We start from the raw sequence: 14,182 nt of genomic DNA on the forward strand, positions 1-14,182 counted from the left end.
CTGGTGATACTGACAAACGAGACCTGGAAAATGACACCATGTTCCAGTCCCATCACCGCTGTAAGAACACAAGCAAGGAGCTCTTTTCCGTGCTTTGCAAAAATAATCACGGGCTGCAAGTGCACACCTCTCATCACTGCCAATCGCAGTTTCTGTCACCTTCGTTCTGGTTTTTTTTTAAAGGATTCCAAAGCTTAAACAAGTTTGCTTTCTAACATGAGAAAAATCGGAAGTGAAATTCCACATTTCAAAGGACTGCACTTGGCAGAATACAATTTCTTTCCCCCCATCATCAACCTCCGCAAAAAAAAAAAAAAAGTCGTAATCAGCCAAACAAAAACAAAAGTGGTTAGCAAAGGGGAAAAGGGATGGGGTAAATTGGGAGTTTCGGATTAGCAGATACACACTAAAGTGAAAGTCAATCAGCCACGTCCAGCTCTTTGCGACCCCGTGGACTATACAATCCGTGGAATTCTCCAGGCCAGAATACTGGACAGGGTAGTCCTTCCCTTCTCCAGGGGATCTTCCCAACCCAGGGATTGAGCCCAGGTCTCCCGCAGTGCAGGCGGATTCTTTACCAGCTGAGCCACCAGGGAAGCCCAAGAATACTGGAGTGGGTAGCCTATCCCTTCTCCAGGGGATCTTCCTGACCCAGGTATCGAACCCAGGTCTCCCCCATTGTAGGCAGATTCTTTCCCACCTGACCCACGAGGGAAGCCACATAGATACACACTACTATATATAATATAGATAAACAACAAGGAGCTACTGAAAAGTGCAGGGAACTATATACTCAATTATTTTGCAATCATCTGCAAAAAAAAATATTTATATATATATATAAATATATTTATGTATGTATAACTGAATCAGTTTGCTGTACACTTGAAACGCAATTTTGTAAACCAACCAGGAAAAGTGAAAAGTGAAAGTGTTAGTCACTTGAGTTGTGTGTGATTCTTTGTGACCCCAGGGACTGTAGCCCACCAAGCTCCTCTGTCCATGGGATTGTCCAGGCAAGAAAACTAGAGTGGATTGCCTTTTCCTTCTCCAAGGGATCTTCCCAACCCAGGGACTGAACCTAGGAATCCTGCACTGCAGGTAGATTCTTTACCATCCGAGCCACCAGGGAAGCCCCACAAATCAGCCATATTTCAATTTTTTTAAAAAAAAAAAAAGAAGAGGAAGATGAGTCAGGACGGGGGATGGGTGCTTACAGGAACCTACAGAGAGTCAAGTGCACAGAATTTCAGACTAGAATGGGCGTGGCCAGGAGGAAATGGCAGGTAACAAATCCATGGTTATCAAGGTTAGGTACAGTATTCTTGCCTGGAGAATCCCATGGACAAAAGAGCCCGGCAGACTATGCTCCATGAGTTTGCAAAGAGTCGGATGAGACTGAGCAACTAACACTTTCGCTTTCAAAGCAAGGTGATGATGTTCCAGACCTGCTGTGTAATATTGTAGCTACAGCCCACGGGACTGTATGATACACTGAAACCCAAGCTGAAAGGGTACATCTGTTTTCCCATGTTCTTACCACAATGCCATAAGATAAAAAGGTCTTCCCTGGTGGCTCAGGCAGTAAAGAATCTGCCCCCAATGCAGAAGACTTGGGTTCAAACCCTGGGTTGGGAAGATGCCCTGGAGAAGGGCATGGCAACCCACTCCAGTATTCTTGCCTGGAAAATCCCAGGGACAGAGGAGCCTGGCGGGCTATATACAGTCCATGGGGGTCACGAAGCGTCATACACAACTGAGCTACTAACATTTTCCTAAGATTACAAAGATATGGCTGGGGTGCTGGCCTCAAGACCAAATGATGACTTCATCACCCAATGTGATATGAGCCTCTGGAAACCAAAATGTTCACCAATATCGACATGTCAAACCAAGAAGTTCCAACTGTCAGCCTAAAGGCTGTCATCTGTTCATGGGAGACCATTATACACAACACACATTTTAAAGAAAACCACCAGAGCTCTGGTTCCTCATCCTCATTTCTGAAGACCTGTAAAAGCACCTTGCTACTTCCTGAATACCATTCTGAAATAAGAGCTTTCCTGGTGGCTCAGACAGTAAAGAATCAGCCTGCAATGCAGGAGATCTGAGTTCAATCCCTGGCTTAGGAAGATCCCCTGGAGAAGGAAATGGTAACCCACTCCAGTATTCTGGCCTGGAGAATTCCATGGACAGAGGAGCCTGGAGGTCACAAAGAGTCAGATACAGCTACGCAGAACACATCCTAAAATCAAGACTTGCTTGTTTGAGATGTCTTCCAATGAGGCCCTACGGGGTTTTCTCTTTCTCACGCCTTTCCTAAGACACTTTTTCTTTCCTGGAATCAATTCAATAATACTTCATCTTAAAATGTATACTTTATGTTTGCTGAGGTTTGGTTTCTGTTCTATCAGGCATCCCTTCTGGGGAGCAGGGAGGGGAAGTTTGGACCAGATTCAGTTCAGTCGCTCAGTCATGTCCAACTCTTTGTGACCCCATGGACTGCAGCACGCCGGGCCTCCCTGTCCATCCCCAACTCCCAGAGTTTACTCAAACTCACATCCATCCATCCAGTCGGTGATGCCATCCAACCATCTCATCTTCTGTCGTCCCCTTCTCCTCCTGCCTTCAATCTCTCCCAGCATCAGGGTCTTTTCCAAAGAGTCAGTTCTTCGCCATCAGGTGGCCAGAGTATTGAAGTTTCAGCTTCAGCCGCAGTCCTTCCAATGAACGTTCAGGACTGATTCAGAGACTCATTCTGGAAACTGATTGGCCCATATCCACAGGCAGAGGGCGCTCCAGAGTCCTGCACACCGAGGGCAGTTGCTCTCAACAGTCAATGTCTTAAGTTTGAAATCAGAGCCCCAAGTGGCCTGGATATATTCTCCACTCGGGCACCGATTTTACGAGCCTTTTATTTCATTTTTGTGTCATATGCCCACCGCAGACATAAATCCTTCTCACAGCCTAGATATTTGTTCGCAGCCTATAAATTGCCAACTTCTTTCCTAGGGCTCAAAAATCACTGCGGACGTTGACTGCAGCCACGAAATTAAAAGATGCTTGTTCCTTGGAAGGAAATCTATGACAAACCTAGACGCCACATTAAAAGGCAGAGACGTCACTTTTCCAACAAAGGTCCATATAATCAAAGCTATGGTTTTTCCAGTAGACACATGTGGATGTGAGAGCTGGACCATAAGGAAGGCTGAGTGCCAAAGATTTGATGCTTTTGAGCTGTGGTGTTGGAGAAGACTCTTGAGAGTCCCTTGTCCCGAAAGGAGATCAAACCAGTCAATCTTAAAGGAAATCAACTCTGAATACTCGTTAGAAGGACTGATGCTGAAGCTCCAATCCTTTGGCCACCTGATGCAAAGAACTGACCCATTGGAAAAGACCCTGATGCTCGGAAAGATCGAAGGTGGGATGAGAAGGGGGCGACAAAGGATGAGATGGTTGGATGGGATCACTGACTCGATGGACATGAGTTTGAATAAACTTGGGGAGAGAGTGGAGGACAGGGAAGCCTGCTGTGCTGCAGTCCATGGGGTCGCAAAGATTCGGGCACGACTTAGCAAATGAACAACAGCAACCACAACTTTTTCCCCCCTCTCCTTTATTCATTTGCACTAATCTGCCCGTCTCCAAGAAAATAAGAGGAAGGATTTCCCATCCTGCCATCCACTGAACAAAGAACAGAAGAGGCTTTGAAAGGCCAAATGTAGGTTGTTTAGAGAGAAAAAAAAATTACAAAACTGGAAAATATTCGTGCCATGAATGGCCCATGAATGGTTTACAGGCCACAACAGATGACCTAATTGCCTACAACCACGTGGGCTCAGTTTTGAGAGCCTCACTGTCTCCCCATCTCTGCACATAAGCGGAATATTTTATTTGAAACTGGTAGCTGACACGCTGAAGAAATCAGCTGTTGCTACGTTAGAAGGCATAGCCTGTCTCAGAAATTTTTTAAAGTCCTTAAGCAGACGATGAAGTGTCACTTCTGGAAAAAAAAAAATACGGCATCCAGAATTTTTTTTTTTTAATTGAGGAACTGATTTAAAGCTGAACATATTTCTCTCATTTGAAAATAAAGGCATGCTGTGAAGGATGGAGAATATTCAGAAAGAATACAGTCGTGGTTGATATATTAAAAATCTGGTCCTTGCCCTTGACTTTCACATACCAAAAAAAAAAAAATCAACTGTCATCAAGTTTGGGATTTAAAATCTGTTTTCATCAGAGAAGCCTGTCTTCAGAGTGAGGGCATTTAAAGGACTTTAAATATTTTCACAGGGTCGCTTCATTTGAATCACATAAACTCTGTCTACAGGTTGTACAGTCCACAATACCCAGGCTGTAACAAAGGTTCAGAATCTGGAGTACCAATTAAAACGGAAGACCGGTGAGCCCCCTGCCAGATTCCAGGCACTTGAATATTTACTTTTGTGAGAACCGTCTCTGCGTCTTTGTTTTGTGGTCCAGGCGTCAAAGCCCAATATTCTAAAGGGTTCTTACAGAGTTGCCTGCGTATTCTGAAACCAACAAAATGTGTATAGACAGACAGGAAACACTCTAGTCTTTGTATGGAAACCAGAAGCTTTCCACAAATTACTGCAAAGGAAAAAAAAAAAAAATGAAAAGGCCAAGTTCAAAAATAAAAGAAAAACACCCATATACTTGCTGTCGGTCTACATGCCAGGCCAAAGAAATAACTTGACAATTCTGCACATGTATTCACTTGTGAATTTCACAGGATCATACCTGCTTTATGCTTCTTATGGAGCAGTTCCTCACTTATGGAGCATGTTACCTATTCTTAAGACTGGGATAAAAAATTACCTGGATAGCTGGATTTAGGGCTAAATGTACATTCAGCATTCTTTTATTTGGGAAAAAAAAATACAAAGGAACATTAACAATTCTTCCACCAAAGAAAAACATGTCAAAACGCCTTGCAAACAGCATCAAAGCACGGCCGTTATTATGAAAAAGCAATGATCATTAACTCCCCGCTCGAAATCATACTGGTTTCCAAAAAATTTAACATGTCATTTTAATCCAGTGATTTAAAACTGATGAAGTAATTTTCCACTTGCTACATCCTGGCCCTCATTTTTCTTTTCTTCCATGTCAAGGAAAATACTCTTTAAAAATTGTCAATTACATTTCTTTGGGTAATACAATACTGAGGTTCTCATCTTGGGGGAGAAAATTATTTGCAGAGGCCTCTGTGAGACGCTTCTGTTTTGAATATCGGGGCACGTTTCTAAAATTCAATTTTATTTTAAATCTGGACATAAACGATGAATGCAACCATGTGCCACAAACGCCCGGCTTCCCAGACACACACCTTGTGTCGCATTCAAACACGGGGACCAACCCGGAGTATTTTCGAGATCGCTAGTAACCTCTTCCCAACAGCGGACGGGAGGCCTGCAACCAGTCCCTACCCCACCCCCAATGTGCCCCCACACACATGCAGATTTCGGGGCCATCAAAACCATTTCCCCTGACTCCGTCAGCCCCGAGGAAAAACGCTAAAGCATCTCCATTCAAATCAGGGCGCTCTCCCAAGCAGCTGAGGTTGCTTTGTTCCACCGGGAAGTCAGGTCTCGACACCCCGGTCGTTTCATTTCTAGCCGAAGGAGGTGCCCAGCAGACGGTGCCTGACGCCTGCGCTTCTGTTCTGGCCTGCAGAGACCTCCACGGACTGGAAAATCGGCCCCGTGAGGATCACTAAGTCTCCCCAAACTTTTTTCTTCCTTTTTCTCTCTCCGCCACCCCACCTCCTTCTGCGTCCTGTTCCTCAAATCAGGGGACAAGCCTGACTCAGAAAAGATGCTAGGTCGGCACCACCTCGCATGGGGACACGGGGAAAATGGAACGCGCTCAGAAGGTGGAAACCGGGCCGGCCAGTGGATCCTTTCCAAAACTATAGGATATCACAGAAAGCTATTTCACCCCACTGACCAAAGAGAAGGAAAGGAAAAAGAAAAAGAAGGCAAATCAAAATGAAAGGAAGTAGCCACACTACCCCCTTGTGGATCCTGCTCGCAAGGACAGCACCTGCTTACTTCGCTGCTCCCCCCCCCGCCCCCCGCCCCCGACACCCCTCACCCCAAATTTCTTAAGTTGGGTCCACCTGAAAGACGGGCTCGCCCAGGGACCCGCCCGCGCTCCGGCTTTCATACATTACGCGCGCAGCCGGGGCGCGCGCGAGATGCCAGCCTCAGCTCCAGGTTATGGGGTTGGGGGGGTCCACCCCCACCCCGGACCCCCGAGACGCTGCCTGCTGCCCTCCTCCCCCACGCCAGCCCCAAAATAGCAACCTGGTGGCTCCAGAAATAAAGTAAAAAAAAATATATATTTTTTTAAAGAGGCCCACACCTGCTGGTCGGTTCCGAGGAATGAGTCCGAAGCCGAGGAAACCCGCAGCCAAAAAAAAAAATCAAACCCCGCTGAGAAAAGGGGTGGCGGGAGAGATGCAGAGGACGTCGTCCGAGCGCCCCTAGTCCTCCCGGCCGGACGTCCGTTCCCAGGGTGGTCCCCCGGCCGGGCCCCCGGTGGGAGGGGGTGGGAGGGGTGGTGGTGGCGGGGACCCCGGGACCCCGCCGATGCAGGAAGATCGGGTGAAGTGTGTGTGTGTGTGAGAGAGAGAGAGAGGCGCCGGAATGGTGCGCCCGGGCCCAGGGCTGCGCGGGGTACCCGCGTCCGGATCTGGAGGTGCAACACCCCCCCCCCACCTCCGCAACCCGGGAAGGCCGCCCGGGAGGATTGGAGGGGAGAAGGCGAGCCTCCCGGGTTCTCGGCGGGAGGAAAACAGCCGGGGGTCCAGGTCGGGGAGGGGGGGAATAGAGAGGGGCGCGTCTGGGAGACGGAAGGATGCGTGCGCGCCGGGAGGAGGCGGCGGGCGTCCTGGGGAGCCGGAGGGGGGCAGGCAACTGTCGTGCCTGGGGGCTGGGGGGGTGGTTTGCAGCCGGGGAACCTCAGCCTCTCCTCCTTCCTCGAGCTCGCGACCCCCCCGCACCGTCTACAGCCGAGCGGCGCACACCCGCCCCCCGCCCCACCACCACCACCACCACCACCATCAACACCTCCCCAGCCCCGGTCCCCACCCCGCGCGCCCGCAGGTCCGGCCACGCAGGCCCGGGGGGCGGCCCGCCGCCGCCGCCGCCGCCTTGGGGAGGGGGCTGCTTTTTGCCAGGCTCTCCCAGCCCCTCACCCACCTCCGGGTACCCCCCTCCCCGCCGCCCCATCTCCAGCCACCACCCCCCCCACCCCGCCCAGGCGGCGGGTCTTGGCCACCAGTTCCGCCCGCTGGAGGTGGCGGCGTAACCAGGCCGAGGCGCGCGGGAATGCCTTGGCTGGGGGGGGGGGTGGGGGTGGCTGTTGCGGGGCGGGGTGGGGGGGACGAGGAGGTGGTCGGGACGAAATCGGATTGAAAGCGTGGGGAGGGGAGGGTGGGAGGAGAGCCGCCGGCTTTTAGGTCGGGGTGTGGGGCGCTTCCGTGGGCCCCAGTCTGTGGGGGTGGTCCTCAGATCCCACAGACTCCCGAGACCCCCAGCCCCTACCTGGGACGAAAGGGCTGGCCCGCCGCGCGCCCGGCGGCGGTGGTGGTGGTGGTGCTGATGGGGGGCGGGGGAGTGGGCTCTGCTCTAGAGAATCGGGGTCCTCCAAGGGGCTCGGATGGGGTCCGTCCGCACCCCCAACCCGAGACCCCGGCCCGGAGCGCCCCGCGCGGGTGCCCGCTGCTAAAGCAACTTTTGTGGTTCCTGGGGCCAAGCGGGCAGCCTTGGGGACCGTGCTGCGCGCGGGAGCCGCGTGCCCCTCGCACAGGTCCAGGCCAGACCCCCCCAACCCAGCTCCCCGAAGCAGTGAGACCAGCTCCCCCCGCCACCAGCCGCCCCCGACTCGCTTCCCCTCAACACCCTCCACCTCTCGCCGCTGGCTTTTTCTCCCAGCCCACACGCACGGGAAGAAGATTGAGGGGTGCAGGTAGCCCGCCCCCCTCTTCCCCCACCCCCACCCCCCCAGCTTGGCAGAAACCGCGCGGAGCTAACCATCAATCCGTCTTCACCCCGGGGTCTCCAGCGCGCCCCGGGTCGCTGCCCAGCAAACCCCAGCCCGGTCCTAATCAGTCACGCGCGTTATTCAGTGCATCACACAAGCCCGTCATCTGCTCTCAAGGCCAGCAGAGGAACGAAGGGAGGGGGGGAAAAAAAAAAGGAAAATCGGTTAATGCAAACCCAGCCAAGCCTGCTTTTTTTTTTTTTCCCCCTCTCCCTGGTTAACCCAAAAAATAAAATAAAATAAAATGCACCCCAGGAGGTAGCAGCTGACAGTTTTCCTTAAAGAAGGAGGAAGGCAAAAAAAAAAAAAAAGGCCGTGGCTGCTCACAGTTTCCATTAAGTCCTCCAGGCTGCCTCACCAGTCCCGCTTTGCAGAGAGCTAGCGCTTCGGTCTTTCTCTCCCTGTACTGCAGATATATTTTTTTTTTCTCCCCCTTCCTCTCTCGGCCACACTCTTCTCTGTTTATTTGTATGTAACACAGCGCTACTTTGTAAACAGCAAACACGGCCCCGGCGCCGTTCAAACAGCTGACTGCAGCCAAAAGGCTTCCAACCCCACGGTGGTATATCGCGATTTTTCTAAGTCAAAAGAAAAATAATAATAATAATATAACGTTTGTGTCGAGATGTGCACGGAGCTGGCAGACGACATGCATGTCCACACTCCCACCCACACCTAAGAAATGGAGCGACAGATGAAAGTCCTATTCAAATTTTCAAAATGAGGGAAAAAATAATTTTAAAAAAATATCGGATGAAGTGAAGCGCAAACGTTAGCAATCAGGCTTACTAGCATCTTTTTCTGGGATGCACACACGAGTCCAATCGTTAAAAAAGGGGGGAGGGGAGGGGGCTTTAAATGAAAAATAACCCAGAGACGTGTATCTTAAAACGGCACCTACCTCAGCCGTGGAGAAGCCGCATCGGTTCTGAGTGTTCCTGTTAGGCATCCAGATTTTTCCAGGGAACCCTGACTGATGCTTATGATTCAGGAGGATGTGTATAAGTCCAGCCGCCTGGGGTTCTGTCGAATCCCAACCAGATTTGCACACCGTCCCCCACCCCCAACCCACGTCCCCAAAGGAATGCGAGGACCACCGACCCCGGCCTTTGGCAGGAAAATTCGGTGTTTGTGGCGTAAATAGTCTGACGGGCAGGAAGAAACGGGGACGCAGGCGGAGCTCGAAGGGCAACGTGAGGTCTGAATAAGCGCTCTGTACGGAGAGACAGAGACCCGGGATGCAAGAAAGAGAGAGAGATTGAAGCGAAAGGTCCTGATGGCTCCCAGCTCGCCCTCTGCTATTGGACCAAACTGAATGAAATTTACAAAGCCAGCAGCCAATAGATCTCCGCAGTCGGCCCCGTCACTACAGAAACCAAATCCGCAGCTACAAAGCGCTTGCAAAGAGCAGCTAATCCCAGTGCAAACCAGCTGGAACGGAGAGATTCCCCGGGTGTGCCGGGGTGGTGGAACAGGTGAGCCGCGTCTCCCCGGGCCCCCAGTGCCCGAAGCGCGGGGGTTGGGTGGCGGGGGGGGAGGTGAGAGCTTCTTGCGCTCCTCCGGCACCCTTCGGAGACGGCAAACGTGCCGCTGTATTTGCAAACAGCTTTAACCCTTTCCTGCCGGGCTAGGCGAGAGCGAGAGCGCCAGCGGTGGTAGCGATTCCCTGGGCGTCAGGCAGACTAAAGTGCTACTGTTTCCTGACTGATGGTAATGGGAAGCGATGACACAGAGATACATAGATGAACATATAGATACATACACACAGTCACAGACACACAGACCAACACACAGATACACACACAGTCACAGACACACAGACCAACACACAGATACACACACATAGTCACAGGCACACAGACCAACACACAGATACACACACACAGTCGCAGACACACAGACCAACACACAGATACACACACAGAAAGTCACAGACAGATACACAGACCAACACACAGATACACACACACAGTCACAGACACACAGACCAACACACAGATACAAACACAGTCACAGACAGATACACAGACCAACACACGGATACACACACATAGTCACAGACACACAGACCAACACACAGATACACACACAGTCACAGACAGATACACAGACCAACACGGATACACACACATAGTCACAGACACACAGACCAACACACAGATACACACACAGTCACAGACAGATACACAGACCAACACACGGATAAATACACACGGTCACAGATACACACACACAGTCACAGACAGAGACACTGACCAACACACAGATACACACACAGTCACAGACAGAGACACTGACCAACACACAGATACACACACACATAGTCACAGACAGACACACAGACCTACACACAGATACACACACAGTCACAGACAGATACACAGACCAACACACAGATACACACACAGTCACAGACAGAGACACTGACCAACACACAGATACACACACAGTCACAGACAGACACACAGACCAACACACAGATACACACACATAGTCACAGACACACAGACCAACACACAGATACACACACAGTCACAGACAGATACACAGACCAACACACGGATAAATACACACGGTCACAGATACACACACACAGTCACAGACAGAGACACTGACCAACACACAGATACACACACACATAGTCACAGACAGACACACAGACCAACACACAGATACACACACAGTCACAGACAGATACACAGACCAACACACAGATACCTAGACACAGTCACAGACAGACACACAGACCAACACATAAGATACATACACACAGTCACAGACAGATACACACAGTCACAGACAGATACACAGACCAACACACAGATACACACACATAGTCACAGACACACAGACCAACACACAGATACACACACAGTCACAGACAGAGACACTGACTAACACACAGATACACACACATAGTCACAGACACACAGACCAACACACAGATACACACACAGTCACAGACAGATACACAGACCAACACACAGATACACACACAGTCACAGACAGAGACACTGACCAACACACAGATACACACACATAGTCACAGACACACAGACCAACACACAGATACACACACAGTCACAGACAGATACACAGACCAACACACGGATACATACACACGGTCACAGATACACACACACAGTCACAGAGACACTGACCAACACACAGATATACACACACATAGTCACAGACAGACACACAGACCAACACACAGATATACACACACATAGTCACAGACAGACACACAGACCAACAAACAGATACACACACAGTCACAGACAGATACACAGATGAACACATAGATACATACACACAGTCACAAACAGATACACAGACCAACACACAGATACCTAGACACAGTCACAGACAGACACACAGACCAACACATAAGATACATACACGCAGTCACAGACAGATACACAGACCAACACACAGATACACACATATAGTCACAGACACACAGACCAACACACAGATACACACACACAGTCACAGACACACAGACCAACACACAGATACACACACAGTCACAGACAGAGACACTGACCAACACACAGATACACACACAGAAAGTCACAGACAGATACACAGACCAACACACAGATACACACACATAGTCACAGACACACAGACCAACAGACAGATACACACACAGTCACAGACAGATACACAGACCAACACACGGATAAATACACACGGTCACAGATACACACACACAGTCACAGACAGAGACACTGACCAACACACAGATACACACACACATAGTCACAGACAGACACACAGACCTACACACAGATACCTAGACACAGTCACAGACAGACACACAGACCAACACATAAGATACATACATGCAGTCACAGACAGATACACACAGTCACAGACACATACACAGACCAACACACGGATACATACACACAGTCACAGACACACAGACCAACACACAGATACAAACACAGAAAGTCACAGACAGAGACACAGACCAACACACAGATACACACACAGTCACAGACAGAGACACAGACCAACACACAGATACATACACACAGTCACAGACAGATACACAGACCAACACACAGATACACACACAGTCACAGACAGAGACACAGACCAACACACAGATACATACACACAGTCACAGACAGATATACAGACCAACACACAGATACATACACACAGTCACAGACAGAGACACAGACCAACACACAGATACATACACACAGTCACAGACAGAGACACAGACCAACACACAGATACACACACAGTCACAGACAGATACACAGATGAACACATAGATACATACACACAGTCACAAACAGATACACAGACCAACACACAGATACACACACATAGTCACAGACAGATACACAGACCAACACACGGATACATACACACAGTCACAGACACACAGACCAACACACAGATACACACACAGTCACAGACAGATACACAGACCAACACACGGATACATACACATAGTCACAGACAGAGACACTGACCAAAACATAGATACATACACACAGTCACAGACACACAGACCAACACACAGATACAAACACAGAAAGTCACAGACAGATACACAGACCAACACACAGATACACACACAGTCACAGACAGAAACACAGACCAACACACAGATACACACACATAGTCACAGACACACAGACCAACACACAGATACACACACAGTCACAGACAGAGACACAGACCAACACACAGATACACACACAGTCACAGACAGAGACACAGACCAACATACAGATACACACACATAGTCACAGACACACAGACCAACACACAGATACATACACAGTCACAGACAGAGACACAGACCAACACACGGATAAATACACACGGTCACAGACAGATACATACATCAACACATAGATACATAGCCATAGATAGATACAAAGATGGACAGGCAGACAGACTGACAAGTATGTTACCATTTCTGCTTGGTACTGGGAAGCAGTGACATGTAGATTAATTCATAGATAGATACCTGGGTAGGCAAACAGACTGACGAAACCTGTTACTGTTTCTGGATGATGTTGGGTTTGTCTTTGTTTCTTTCTCTTTAGTCGCTAAGCTGTGTCAGACTCTTGCGACCCCGTGGATTGTAGCCCGCCAAGCTCGTCTGTCCATGGGATTCTCCAGGCAAGAATACTGGAGTGGTTTGCCATTCCCTTCTCCCGGGGAGCTTCCCGATCCAGGGATCGAACTCCGGTCTCCTATTCTTTATCTACGGAGCTGCTGGGAAGCAATGACATGTAGATAGAAGCATGAATAGATAATACATAGAAGGATGGATAGAAAGATGGAAGGTTGGATAGATGGATGGACTGATGCATGGACAGAGAGATAGATAGATACCTATATACATACAGTGATACACAGATGGATACATAGATAGCTATCTGTATCCATCTGTATAACAAAATGAACATGAAGACCCGTAAAGGACAAAACCTGTTTTCTGTCCAGGTGATGGGCTAATATTAATCCCTTTTGGGGTTTGTTTCTTATACGTAAGAATGTATGGTTCTGATGAATAAAATACGCAATGGTTCTTATGAATAAAGTACTGAAGACACTGGTGGCGTCTGTCATGTACTTTGAAACGTCGCTCTTCACTTTTGCAATCTAGGAGTTCATCTTTTCCAGCCAACTACACGCTTGTTGATAGGACCTGGTTTTCATCGCTGGGTTGAGGTGAGTCGGCTGTCCACTGACTGATATCTGAGGCTTACTGCCCACAAGGTGGAGAAGGCTGTAGAGTGTTGTGGCAAGCTGCACACAGATTCCCAAACTCGATTCCTAGGGTTCCAGTGGCCTGTGACCTTCGGGGCGTGTGCCAAGATGCTTTGTCTGGGTTTCTGCCTCTGTGACGTGGAGCAGATGAAAGCAATCCCCTCATGATATCCTTGTGATAACTGATACAGGGCTCAGGCATGTAAGATGCTGTAAATAAACGTTTGCTTCTGTTAATAACCTAATTTTGTAGACCTATGGCTTTATGTCTTGGAGGAAAAAGATGATGTCTCCTATCCCTATGACATGCTCACACGTGCTCCCGAATCCCATCTGCTGTCATATTCGGTGTGATGGC

At 49.3% G+C, this 14,182-nt stretch overlaps 1 protein-coding gene and 1 long non-coding RNA gene across 7 annotated transcripts in view; one reads left to right on the forward strand and one right to left on the reverse strand.

The window, feature by feature from the left end:
• NLGN4X (neuroligin 4 X-linked) overlaps positions 1–9,516 on the reverse strand; it is a 393,440-nt gene extending 383,924 nt beyond the window's left edge. The window contains exon 1 of one of the 6 annotated variants that reach the window (XM_027534108.1): positions 8,975–9,516. The gene's annotated coding sequence lies outside the window, so the exon portion shown is untranslated. Of the gene's footprint in view, positions 1–6,390; positions 6,927–8,063; positions 8,162–8,400; positions 8,481–8,974 lie in introns of those variants that run through there. The other 5 variants (XM_027534111.1, XM_027534109.1, XM_027534110.1 and 2 more) reach the window with 5 other exon arrangements.
• On the forward strand, positions 9,460–13,671 carry LOC113887171. The gene is made up of 2 exons (XR_003509658.1): positions 9,460–9,548; positions 13,155–13,671. It is a non-coding gene; the product is annotated as an uncharacterized LOC113887171 (long non-coding RNA).
• The last annotated feature ends 511 nt before the right edge of the window (positions 13,672–14,182 follow it).

This window comes from Bos indicus x Bos taurus, chromosome X (genome assembly GCF_003369695.1).
Source record: "Bos indicus x Bos taurus breed Angus x Brahman F1 hybrid chromosome X, Bos_hybrid_MaternalHap_v2.0, whole genome shotgun sequence".
Lineage (NCBI taxonomy): Eukaryota > Metazoa > Chordata > Mammalia > Artiodactyla > Bovidae > Bos > Bos indicus x Bos taurus.